Raw genomic sequence first — 13951 nt, forward strand, 5'->3', positions numbered from 1 at the left:
CGCCGGGGAGAGCGGTGGGAGGAGGCAGTGCCGGGGGAGGCGGCGGCGGAGCGCGCCCCAGTACCGGGCTCCCTGCGCGGCTGCGGCGCAAACACGCGGGGCTCGGCGCAGCCCCTGCCGCGCCCTCCTGGTCCCCCAGCCCAGCCCCTCACCCTCCACCGGGTGGAAAGTTCCGCGGGCAGCCGCCGGCGCGGCACCTCGCGGCCGGCGCCTCCCCATCCCCAGTTCCGCGGGGGCGGCGTGGCTCCGCGGCCGCCAAAGTTGCGGCGGGGCCGGGGGGCTGCCGCCGCCGCCGGCCATCAAGTGGCTCGTTAAGGAAATGCAGGTGAGCGGGCTGAGAGGCGGCGGGGGCTGCGCGGGGCCCCGCGGGGGGCGCGCCCCCCGGCCCGGCCCTCTCAGCCCCTCCGGGCCGCTCGCCGCCCGCCTGTAGACGGCAGTGCTTGCACCGAGCGCCGGCGGCCGCCGCACCCGCGGCGAGAGCCGCTCCAGCGCCCCCCGCCCCGCACACACACACAGACACACACACGCACACCCCCCACCCCTCCTCCCCACCCCTCGCTCGCTCCCTCTCTCCTCCCTCTTGTCGCTCTTTTCCTCCCTCCCTCTCTCTCTCTCTGCCGGCCTCATCGGAGAGAGTTGCAGGTACCTTACCTCTCACCTCCCCGCCACCCCCCACCACAGCCCCCGCGCAAATTTTAGGGAAGCCTTTTAATTAATTAATTAATTTATTTATTTATTGCAATCATGGGGGGAAAAAAAAACCAAAACAAAAAACAACCTTTGGAAGAATGACTCTTGTCGGAGTCAGCTCTGAAAACAGGGTTACCCCCCCCAGGAGCTAGCGGCAGCGGCGCTGGATCCCATCAAAACAGAACTGCCTGATATGGCATGTGCTTCTCTCTCTTTGCAGTTCCTTCTGGGCCTGTGTGGACTAGGGGCACAACGCGGCGCTTGACTGGCAGGAGGGGAAAGCGGAGACTCCTTCAGGTTTCCAAAGAGGTCCGAGTGGACAGCATTAGTAAGTAAATTCTCCGTGCTTGCTTACTGTCCCTGTGTTCTCGGGCTTGTTCAAAGCTTTTCTTAGCGTTCACACACATATGTATGCACACACACACGCATCTGTATATATGTATATATATACATGTATATATATGTGCATGCGTTTCTGTTTTCAGGTTAGTGTTCTGGTCAGAGAGAAACTTGGCTATGGTAACTTGGAACTGTTTTTAGTGGGAAGGTGCATTAAGTGGTTTGCTGGTTTTTTATGAGTAAAGAAAATTGCAGGTGCTTACTTGTTTAAAGAAACTGAGCGTGGCAAGTATAGTGTAATGCCATACCTCAGTTCAGGTGTAGGTATGTGGTAGAATACAGACAAAATCTAAACAAAGAGATGCTCCCTCAGGAGGGGTCTGCAGAATGGTCTGACCTGCAAAGTAATGCCAGGTGACAGGACATTCAGTTTAATAGGAAATGTGCCTGAGTTATAGATACTAAGAGTATTTTTGTCTGCATTCAGTTGTAAGCATTTTTAGTCCATATCGCTGAAGTTCTTAAATTTTTCATCAAGTTTTATATGTATAAAAATGTCTGTATATATTTTCTTTTAATGAGGATGACAGCTCCAGACAACAGCTTTGCTTTCTAAGGGCTTTTATGGGGCGTATTCAAAAGTATGGACGGCACTGTTTTTGATAGGTGAGAAAGATGTAGGGGAGACAAAAAGATAAACTCATTTAAAAGGGCATGAGGAGCAGTGGAACTGAGGTTTTCTGGCTGAGCTGTAGAGTTAACAGAAGGTATGAAGATCATATAAATGTATGTCATGAAGTGTCTGCTGTTAGGTGTTGTTCTGCACTAAATATATCGGCATCTGGGAAGGAGAACTTTTGCAGGCATTATTTCTCTTGGGACAGTGGACCCATTATCGACGTTTGGTGCATTTCTGCTAAAGGAAACAGCTAGTATTAGTAGTTGAGGGTTAACTGTTTCCTAGGTAGAGAAAAGAAATAACATTGACAGGTATGTCAACGAAAACATTTGCTCATGTTTGCTAATATCTAAATAAAACCTCAGTGTTATGTCAGTAGAAATACAGTTGAGTCAGGTGTTTTGAATGTACTGGAAGGAATCAATAGCATTTCATCATTTTTTTTCTCTATTCCAGCCAAATGGACTTGTATTTAAATTCTTCATGTTTTGTATCTATTGTAGGGACAATGTGGATTTGAATTTGAATAAATTAAACTTATGTCTTTTACAAATTCTTGGCAAATTTGGGTTATTTGACAGAACAAGTCCAGACTAATAAGTGGGTACTGTAAATAAACAATACAACTCAAATATCTTACATATTATGCCTTTACTGTTCACCTAATTAGAATAAACTTGTGTCATTAGAAACCATTAAACAAGAATTTACAAATGCATTTTGTTAAACTTCCAAATGTGAAATTCATGTTGCACTTTCAGGTGTAATTCAAAATCAGTCACAACCCATAAATGTCACTGGGAGTGAAAGTTTATTGGGGTCAAATCAAATGTGTTTCTTCATGAAGCAAAGAAATTAGTTTATGTCACAACAATAAAGATAACTAGGCAAAATTTATTTAGCAAATTAATGTGACAAACAGGAGAGACTAAATCTGCAGTAGCAGATGGATGACATTCAGAGTTGCTTTCAGGTATTCATAATCTTAGAGCTAGGAAGGAAGGAATTACAAAGCATAGGGTACAAGGTACAGTGAATCAGGGTGACTTTCATATTGCATATTGTAATCTTTGGGTAATTGACATTTATGACAGAAAAAAATACCCCATGAACTCTTGAACTTTAAATTAAAGGATAACACATTTTCTGGCTCAGTAAGGAATCCTACTGTTAGTGTTTTAGTACTGTGAATTTGCCTTTCAGTTAAAAACAAAGCACTTTTTCCCCCATTTTTTTTAATGACTTAGTAACATTTGACATGCTCGTTGCTGTATTGTACTCCCTGTGGACAACGCATTAAAATAATATATCCACCTAATTTGCATGAACTGTTTTGAGACTGCATGCAGTGAAGTTTATTAGGTTAAGCTTTCATTTCTGCTAGGTGGTCCCAAAAATGCAGCATTGCAATGCTGCATGTCTAACAATGTGTATATTAAAAAGAAAAAAAAAAAGTATATATATATTTAACTAACCAGACAGGAACTATGATGTTTAGTTTAGCTTGAATCTCTACATACTCAATGGCTTTGTTAGTTTGGAGCATGGTCTTCATAATTTGTCTTTGCGATTTTCTTTAATCTAGGAAATGTCCTAGCAATACTTGAGAACTTATATGAAAAATTACTCAAAACATACTCCACTTTTGCTGTAATTACTACTGTGAGAAATGACCTGAGTCAAATCATGGCAATTAAGTGTGGTACATATTGTATTTGATTATATATTTATGTACAATCTTGCATTGTTGGTATGGGCAAATGTCAAATCGGGTCAATCTGATTCAGAAGGAACAAGAGAGGACTTTAAAAACACCTATTGCTGTGAAAATATATAATTGATACAACAAAGTTTTGTATATAAGCACTAATGTGTTTTATTATGCAATTGTTCTTGTTATTCAGATCAGATAATGGCCTGATGAAATATATAAGCAGTCTGTAGTAATCAATGATTAATTGCTCTGACATGTGCATATTTAAGATTTCTTACTAGTAAAATCCTAGATACCTGCATTAGTTTTCAGTAGACCAAGTCAACTAACATTGCCAATATTAATCACTTAATATACTAAGCTCCCACCAAACTTTGTGGTGATAAAGTGTGATGAAAAAATTATGACAATGTTTCCTTCTCTGTTCTTTGCTAAATGTGGCTTTGCTGAAGAAACTGACAGTACGCAAACAGACATGTTGCTTGATAGCACAAACTGTTTTGAAATTGGGGATGTGATAAATATCAAATAACACACTGATGCTTTAATCAGCTCGGTTTCTCTGTGCTCTGTTAAGAACTTACACAGCATTGGTAACTTTTATATATATATGCATGATAATTCTACAGATTTGAAGTACTATAACTAGTTGGAGAAACTAAGGTATCGTTATTGGCTTAATTGGAAAGCAGGTGACTTCAGCATTCAGGAAAAGGTCACTGATACTTTTCATCAGTTCAAAGCTTGTTTAGTGCAAAAACAGATTGGTACCTGAATCCCACATAATTAGAATAAGCTCTCTTGATTTATATCACTTTAAAGACCTTGTAACCAGCAAATATAAATTTAACAGTGACATTTATATGGATGTTCTATAATTCAGGGTTTTGGATTTTAATATCTGTACTCAAGGAAAGCAGTTTTTTTTCTTCATAAGTAGCCATAAGGATTCTATGGAAACTGTCTCAGAAGGAGGAGATGTTCAGGGTGTTCTTTAAAATAGAAAAAAAAAAATAAAGTGAAAAGGCCCTAGAAAGATCTCAGATTCAAAAGTACTTGGGCTGGAGAATGCTTGTATATGTGGTGGTTTACTTTGTTTTGTTTTCCACACATACATTATAAGGTCATTAGTACTAGAAGTTTCTTAAAGAGCTTTTATGTTACCTCTTTTTCTCGTAGACTTTGCACTTTGCAGATTTGCAGCTATAATCCTAGCAAACTCTGACAAAGTTAACAGGGGATCTTATGTCACAGTGATAACATAATGATAGAAATGAGGTCATGAAGTATTGGTAAGAAGTGCGTTTGGACTATAAGTTTTTGGACATATTTGATTGTGATGAAAAATATTTAGTACCAAACATAGATTTAAAATTCTAATAGGAAATTAGCAGTAGGCATGAATTAATTCTCAAACAAGAATTAAATATATTTAATAATAAAGACTAAGAGAAGGAAAGAGGCGCACAGGCAAAAGGAATGCATAATGGGATTTTTTTAACCATTCTTTTTGCTGTTAGATGCTGTTTGATTTTCAGTTTATCCATTCTAGTAGCTTCTTTAGTAAGATCCAGTATGAAACAATAACAGAAAAGCTAGCAATAAACAGAAAATTGCAGAAAATTTACTACTTTTATGGTCAATATGAAGATTGAATTGCTCATCTATTTTCATTTGTTGTCAATAGTTGCAGAAATGGTCCTATTTATCTTACATTTGTATTCTTTTAAATATGCTTTAATAAGTGAAGATTATTGTGCAAGAAATGGTATTATTTGCATTATATATTTCTGTATTGGCAACTTTGTAACCACTTCTAAAAAGTCGGGGGGGTTGTCAATACATAAACTGAAGATCTAGTTGAATAAAATCTTAACTGAATATATACTGCAGAATCTGGTTTATAAAATCTATTTTATAAAATTTCTGCCAGAAATACTGTGAAATAGATCAAAATACTAATATCTTTTAAAGTTATGATGAATAAAGTAATGCTTTAAGTGCCTTTAAAATTCTTTGAAATACTATTACACTTTCCAAAGTATGTACTTGTACTGTGTTGAAAAGTAAAATTAAGATTTTGGAGATGTGTTTGGAGAAAGAGAATTCTAGATGAGTATGTTTGCAATATGAATAAGGCTCTGGATAGTCCGATGATTTTCCTGAGAATGCTGTGGGGGATTTGTTCCAGCTGTAAGCAGCATGAGCTCATATACTTGCTAATTAACAGATAGATACATATTACAAGCCCGTACCCTGCTTTGTCTACATATTTGCTTTAGAAAAATGTTTTTCTACATCAGGCAGTCCCATTTTTAAGTCTCATCTCAGTGTGAAAGCTGCTTAAACTGAATTCTTCAGTAGGTTTCAGGATGACTTCTCAAAAGGTAAGGTGATGATTTGGTGCATATGGTGCATTCTGCTTTTCTTCTGAATTTAAAAAATAAGAGCTATACACAATGGCATTCAGGAAATCACTCTTTCTCCAGGATGCTGCTTTTTATTTGGTTTTAGATTACCTAACTCATTTGCAAAGTATGCGTAACACTGCCCAGCAGTGAAATGTTAAATGCATATGCTTTTTGTTTGCAGTGAAAAGGTGGGTTGAGAGGAAACTGCTGGGGTGATTGTCTGTAAACATGAAGGAGGACTCATGGGCTTAGTGGGAAGTGGAATTATTTAGCTCTCGCAGTTATTACAGAAACCGTGTGGGTAAGGTAAACTCACGTTTCTGGAGTGGTCCTACCAGCTGGTGAGCTTCTCATAGGGTGATAGCACCATTGCTTTATGATGATTGATTTAAGGTGACCAACCTGAATAAAGGTCCTCTGGTGGCAGCAGGTTGGAAGTGTACACCACTCTGTCTTCTGGGAACAGTAATTCTTAAGGGTACTGCAGCAGAAGTAGCTGCATAAGAACAATTGCATCTACCCTAGTCTGAAAGTGAAATGATTTTTAGACTCTCATGCAGCAGTTTAACAGTCAATGTGGGAGTATGTCAGGCAAAGTAAGTTTGCTCTAGCTTTGACGCATTCTTTCTTTGTCTCACCCCTACACACTTAAAATGTAGCCTTCATTGTGGTGCAAAGCATACAGTCTCACCAGACCCTGTAATACATAAACCAGCATTTTAAAGTAGTTTAGTATTCTCCTCACTCTCCTAATTCTTTTAGCCAAACGTGTTTTTCTTCAATCTTTAGTTAAAAAAGCTCTCCACACTGTAACTAGATCTAATATAGAATATTAATTTATTGTATATGGATTTTTTGTTTTGTAACAGGAGTTAAGTAAGAGCACTTATAGGAAAAAACTTTCATCTATGCTGAAGGACTTCATTTTAACCTTAAAGTCTAGTTCTGTATTCAACTTCTGATGAAGTGCAACATACTTTGAATTCCTGCACATAAGTATAAAGGAGAACAACGATGTAACTCTTACTTAGGTAGCTACAGAATTACTGTCAGTAACAAAAAGATAAACCAAAACAATGTGTGAAATTTCCCTTCATTTGGGTAAAAGGACATAAGGATATCCATCCCATCAATTTAATAATCAGAAAAAATCTTACAGGGTGGTGCATTTTCTCAGTTTTGAATTATTTTCTTTTACATTAAAAGGAACGTACTGTGCTGTTGTGTGAGGCAAAGCTCAAAGCAACATCAGCTCTCAATGGAAAGGGTCCAAGGAGAATTCATATGCACTGTCCATGTCTTAGCATGAGTTGCTGTCCCTTTCTTACTGCAACCAAGATTTGCCAGATGGCATTCTCAGGCTTCTTCAGAGAGATAGAAAACCATAAAGAGTTTTGTCTTTATCAGTAAACGTAATAGTATAAAGTTACAGTTGATGCGTTTCTTCATGTGGGTTTTCCTGAAGGAAGTGTGTGGTTTTTCGACTATTAATTATTGTGCATTTTGACCATGACATAAAAATGTTACCGTACTTACACAGTAGTACAAACCAGCTCCCAAACTGGAGGATATTAGGATATTAGAGTTCACAACAAATTAAGTCAGACTTGAAACTTATTTTGATGAAACCTTGAAACCTGAAAAATTTCTGTGTTGGGAGGAATGTGCTGGGAGAGGCTTGATCAACATTAAACCATTTTTACTGATATATCCTATATTTGTTAGTAGAAGTATTTGAGAATATACCAAGAATTTCTCCTTGAGAGAAAATTTAGCTAACTTTTTTATGTTTGTAAATTTCTAAAAATTGTAGGTATGGATAAATCATAAAAGTGAGTTTCAAATAATTTATTGCATATAACCTGTAATATGATTTGTGTGTGTACCACTCATAGAAATATTCCTAATGAATGTTGTATTAATCATTGGTATTCCTTCACAAACAGAAGTCTGCCCAGCAAAGCTCATTAATTTCAAATTTGACATCAGTAGTTTTGGACTGGCATCATTAGCATACCAACTGGGGTACTTAATAAAAATTAAGAAAAAAAAGTAGAACTGTTGCATTAATATAGTGATAACCTGTGTTCCCCTTTGAATAATGTAGCCATTTCTTCAGTTTTATGTGCAGAAATTATGTGAAATTTTCCTTTCTGCCTATGAATAAAAGATATACTAATGGCTTTTTTACACAATTTGTCCTAATCTTCCTTTTTTTTTTCTTTTTTTTTTTTTCCCAAGAATGCTGGGCAGCTCGACTTGAAAAGATGCACAAATTCATTTGCCTGTTTTTGCAGAGTGTAGGCTTTAGAGTGCGTTGATTTGACTTCTTTTCTTCCATGTACACCCAGAGTCCTCTGACAATTCATTGAAGCAACAATCAGTTAGTGTGGTTGAAAATTCTTTTGTCTAATGCATCAGCTAGAAAGTGTACAATGGACAGTAAAGCTTCAAGAGCAGCCAAAAGGTATGTAGGTTACCAAACCTGGCTAACCAAATACTCTTAACCATGCTACCCATATCTGTGATATAGTCTTCTGCAAATTTCTCAGTGATAATTGGATCAACAGCACACAGTGATTGTTATTTGGAGAAAAAGGGAAATAATTCAAAAGCAGGGTCAAATTAATATATCTTGCATTTGTAGAACAAAGTGCAATGGGCTTCCTGTGCAGTTTGTTTTCAATTTCTCATTCTAATGGAAATGTGAGAAAAGAGGTAAAGTAGTAAAAAAATGTTAGCTGCTGGAGGCCATTTGGTGGAATAAAGTGGTCAGGAAGTGTGATTTGAGGTGTGGTTTTTTGGTTGGTTGGTTGGATTTGTTTGGTTTTTTTAAATTTTTTTTTTGTGTTGGTGGTGTTGTTCTTTTTCTGTGCAATCTGTATTAAGAAAAAAAATCTAGAATTAAAAAATTTCCTGAGCAGCTTTCATACAGGTTGTGGTGCTCTCTTAACCTAATCAAAATGCACGATTTGTCCTATTTTAAAATCTCTTTCATTTGACAACCCCCTATAGGTTTTTGTTTGTTTCTTTTGTTTTCTATTCTAGGATTATTAGAGAAAAGTGATCTTTTTATTTTGCACAACAATAATAATTGTGTTGCAGCACCTGTCTTTCCTCATCAACTTTAGGTTTCCACACATTTCCATAGGTGTGGAAATGAAGTCCCTGGATGTTCTCATTCTCATATTCTATATGAAATCATAAATTTAAAAGTATCCAAAGGTATTTGTGCTCAGAATCATCTTTCTTCTTCTCAGCATGGAGGACAGCCTTTTCCACTCTTTCCCATCTTCCCATTTTTTCTACCCTTCCTTTGCAGAAGGCTGTAACATAGGTAAAATGTCTAACTATTTTTAAACTAGCTCATAATTTGGATTTTTGCTCTCCCTCACTGATCCTAAGCATAGTGACCCTTCTGGGTTAAGAATTTGTTTTCAAGGGTGATGTCCTCAATCTACTTACTTTGTGTTTTCTAGAACTGATAAAAATGGGTAAGAGAGCACTCCAGCTTATGTAAATATCTGATGTTTCCTAGCGTAAGTGAAGAGATAAAGAAGTAACTGACAGAGTTCTGCTACAGAATTAATAAAGTGGACATTTATGAATTTTGGGATGAATTTAGGTGTGTTCGTGTCTTTGAGCAACACTGAAGTGCAGTTATAAGATTACATCTCTTTTTCCCCCCTCCACTGTTCTGACAGGTCTTGGTTGGCTTGAGAACTGAATGAGGAAGGAGAGGGAAGGCCTTGAATATTCATGTTCTGTTAATTTCATCAATTGTCACTGCTGAGCAAATTAAAGAAAGCATGAATTGTGACATTTATTTAACCAAGCATTTCTTGGTTACTTAATATAGGCTTTGTAAAAAAAAAAAAAATCCAATTTATATTTAATTGTATATTTAAAAAAAAGAAGGAATTGTTAGAAGATGCACGATGAGGAAGTAAAGGAAGTAAGGGTAGAAAATGGATAAGAGGAATGGAAGAAATCCTCAGCAACATTCATGTTATTCAGGTCTCGGGTGCAGTGTTGAGTCAGATGACACAGTGTTTAACCACTGGGTTTGAGTTTTAGTTGCCTAACCATAGGTGGCTTATGCCTTTTAGATGCCCTAATGTATCTGGTCGGTGCTAGGCTACTGTTCTCTTGTACCAAATACAGCCAGTCCCATACAGGTATTTCAGAAAACAAAGAACATATACAATTGCATGTTCATTTGCATTCAGGATTATGAATTGTGCATGCCTATATTCTGATGTTGTATCTAGAACCTTTTGTTGCCTTTTCTCCTTGCCTTTCCCAAAGGCAAGGATTTTTTCATGTTATGCTAATTATATCTGATGCTAACAGAGCTCCCTTAATCAACACTTGTGCTTGGCTATCAGCATAATTAGATTAATTATATTTTGGAGACATCCTAGAAATCCTATCATGCATATATGAATCTGTGTGTGTTGGAAGTGACATCCTTGTCTTCATATTCAGAAAAAAGCTTATATGTTGTGTTTCATTTGCTTGTTTTGTTATAATTTTTTCTCCTTTTTGTCAGTGATATACAAATAGATGGAGTCCAAAAGCTTATGCTGCTAATTATAGTCCATCCACAGAATCAGCTTGTGTGCTTTCCTGCTCTGACACTATGCTGGTGCCTCTGAGACTAACGTGATGAACTGTGTAATGTCACACTGCCTTTTTTTTATTTGCTACTTTGATAGGTCACCTTTTCCTGTTTGTGAAAAAAAAAGATGGACTTAGGGATCTGTGGAATATAATTATACTGAATGAGGTGTGTTTTCTGTTTTTATATTATTGGCATTTTGACCATTATGAAACCAGTAAAAATTACTGGCAGTAATATTTTTTTTTGAGGTCAAGGTTATTAATTTTGGGGCAGAAGCAGAGATAGGATAAATTCTACAGTTATAGTACTATTTGTATCTAACTTTTGACAGCATTTGGTTTGGACAAAAAGTTTGGGATACATGAATCTGCATTTAGTGAAGTCACTTGGATAATATGCTCATTAAATGATTGTTGAAAAATAAATTTAAGCGTCCAGCTTGATAAGGGGTATTGCAACTAGAGTGCATGAGAGAGGACTCTAACAGACAGGTTACAGGCAGAGACTTCCATCTATCAAGGCTTTATAAAGGCAAGAATATAGATCTTGTTTGTGAGCTAGAAACACTTTCCAGAATCAGTAGATGAAATTATTTTCAGAAGGTATCCTTATAATCATAAAAAATAGAGCAGCTTCATGAGCAGCAAAAAGGATCCAAGAAAATCTTTGTATCGTTTCATCTAATTTCATGAACATATATGGCCCTCATCCCTGTAGCATGGTATTCCAGTTTATGCCAAATGTAACATCTGTCTATGGGGTTTAACTGGCTGTCTGCACTATACTAACTTGAGGAAACAAAACAAAAATAAAATAAAATTTGTCAAGTTGAGATTTTAATGACAACCTCACTCTCTGTTTCCAAAATTATTACAGTACCTTTGGTTGCCATTTATGTCTGAATCAAATAAAAGTTGTAAGGCAGATATAACCTGGGGGATAATAAAGAAAATGACTAATAATTATGTTAATAATAATCATGGTTATACTTTATGGTTGATAGCAAGACCACACTGTAAATTTCAGAGGAAGTAGATTTTATTTTCTTGCTTAGGAGCAAATATAGGAGAAAATATAGAAAGAGAATAAGCAATATAATACTTTTTTGGTTTGCTTTACTATTAAACTGTCATTTTAGCAGTGTTAGGAGGGAACTAAGATGTTACTTGTAAAACATATTCATGTGTAACAACTAAGAAAAAAAAGATGACATACTAGCATAATTTGATTTTTATCCAGTGTAGCCCTGTAGGAATGAGAACTTGTAAAATCTGAAAACAAGGTGTTTAAAAATTTATATAGGTGTCTATTCCTTTTTTCAGGGAAAAAAAATCCAAAACTAACGCACAGAAATGCAAGTGTGACAGACGTGTTCAGGCATTATTGGAACAGCAACTGAAGTTTTAATTGGATTATATTACCCTGCATATCCCTCTTTATATCCCAATAGCACTTTACTTGCCCATAGAAGAACTACTGAGTATTTCAAGCTGTAAATAAGAGAGTAGTAGTAGAGAGTACCAGATAGGGCAGTTTTATGAAGAAAAGATAACCAGTCAAGTGGAGCATGGCACTGCTAGACTTATACTGCTTCTAACAAGAATTAGTTTGTGTGTTCCATCAATAAAGGTCTCACAAGGAAGACAGTGGACAGGAATCTGGAGGAATTGATACAATTTCTTTCCTTCCCTCCTGGGATCAGGAATTAAGTCTTTGTCTCATTTCTTTTCAAAGGTAGTTCCAGGAGGCTTTTTTCACGCCTTAAAAATTTTGCGATGCATATTAAACTCTAGATTGATTATAAAAATACAGATTAATGTGGTTGGTATATCCATGTAGCCACAGGCAAATCTTATTCCCAAAACTGCAATAAAAAAGGAAATTATTGTAATGCACATTGTGTGTAAACTCACAGTGAAACAGAATTTCAGCAAAATATCAAATCAGAATGTTAATTCAACTTTAGAATAACTCTTCTAAAGTGAGATATAATTGTATGTGCTATCTAATTTCATAATGGTATATGAAAGCATACATCTTTAGAGTGTTAGAACTAGTGAAAAAACAAAGGAAATCTCCATTATTCTAGTGATGTACATTTCAAAATGCAACTATTCAAGCCATTCCAGGAAGCTTATGTTATTTAAGTACTAATTGCTCATTTATTTTTTAAAATGGATTTTCATGATGATCAACAGTTATTTTTTGTTTGGAGAAGGCCATAATGATTTTTATATATGCTTCTGAGGAAAGACTGACACATAGTATTCTCCTCTTCCTCCCACTACGATGAAATGATTGTAAAGATTTCAAAAAGTGGAAGTTAAAGCATGTGTGCACTAGTAATACACATATCATTATTAAATATAACTGTGTTTCATAAGCCAAATAGTTGCAGTGGAAGCACAGATGTTATATAAAATTAGAAGAGGCAGCAATACTCAGGTCCTAAGGTACAGTTGTACATGCAAATATGAATCTTACAGGTTAATGGCCTCCATGTTAATCAGAGGACAGCCAGGCCCAGCTGGCATTGCTAATAAAGCAGGAGTACTTTTTCATGTGATTCTTTTATGCAAGTTCATAATCAGCTAGAAAATATAAGTAGTCAGTCAAAGTTGACACAATTTGAGTGAGTGGTTTCCTCCTCTTCACAAGAATATATGTTTTATGTGTTGTCAAGTCTGTAAACAGAAACAGCAAAATCTACTATCTACTGAAGAAATAGCCATCCAAAACATTTTTAAAATTAAAGTGGTCATTTTTTTGTACATCGTGAAGATGACAGGATCATTGCAGTTGTATTGTAAATTGCAGATTGTTTCGTTTTGTGGCAGCATCTCAGATTACTCCAAACTCTGTTGCCTAGCTTACTAACATAGACTTAGTTATTTGACTACGTGCCTCAAGAAGTAAGACTTTTTTGTTATTTAGTAAGTTAAGCAAAAGTTTACTGTACATACATGTTCTTACAGAAACTTACAATGTTGTATGGAGTTCTATGTTGGCCTGAAGTACTGTGGGACAGACGGTATCTTACATTTAGAATCTTTAGGCTAGAGAAGACCTGAAAGATCATTAAGTCCAAACATCAGCCTGGCATCACCACCATGTTCACCATTAAGGCATGTCCTCAAGGGCCATATTGACATGGGATTTTTTGAACACTTCCAGGTATGATGATTCCATCTCTGGATATACTGTCCCATCTGTTTTATTTTGGGCCGTAGAAAGAGTGTAACCTTAATTATGAAAATTGCTACCAGAAATCTCTAGTGATGTTTGAATAGGGTAACGGTTCCTTATAAAAAACTTAATTGCAGTGATAAGTAGCTGACTTAATAATGGTCTCTCTCTTACTTGAAGGAAAAAGTGTGTATTTTTTTCTGGTGGCTTTATAGGTGGGAACAGGTTATTTTTTTCAGTTCCTGGGTCTACGTCATAAAACACACTGACTGCTTGTTGAATACAGAAACTATAATATCAACATGATC

The 13951-nt window shown here is 36.7% G+C and overlaps 1 protein-coding gene across 50 annotated transcripts in view; it reads left to right on the forward strand.

The window, feature by feature from the left end:
- The first annotated feature begins 276 nt into the window (after window positions 1-276).
- Window positions 277-13951, forward strand: part of PTPRD (protein tyrosine phosphatase receptor type D) — a 1183457-nt gene continuing 1169782 nt past the window's right edge. For 49 of the 50 annotated variants that reach the window (XM_048291457.1, XM_048291455.1, XM_048291478.1 and 46 more), the window contains exons 1-2: window positions 548-642; window positions 911-1018. The gene's annotated coding sequence lies outside the window, so the exon portion shown is untranslated. Of the gene's footprint in view, window positions 326-547; window positions 643-910; window positions 1019-13951 lie in introns of those variants that run through there. The other variant, XM_048291456.1, reaches the window with a different exon arrangement.

Source organism: Corvus hawaiiensis, chromosome Z (assembly GCF_020740725.1).
Source record: "Corvus hawaiiensis isolate bCorHaw1 chromosome Z, bCorHaw1.pri.cur, whole genome shotgun sequence".
NCBI classification, from domain to species: domain Eukaryota; kingdom Metazoa; phylum Chordata; class Aves; order Passeriformes; family Corvidae; genus Corvus; species Corvus hawaiiensis.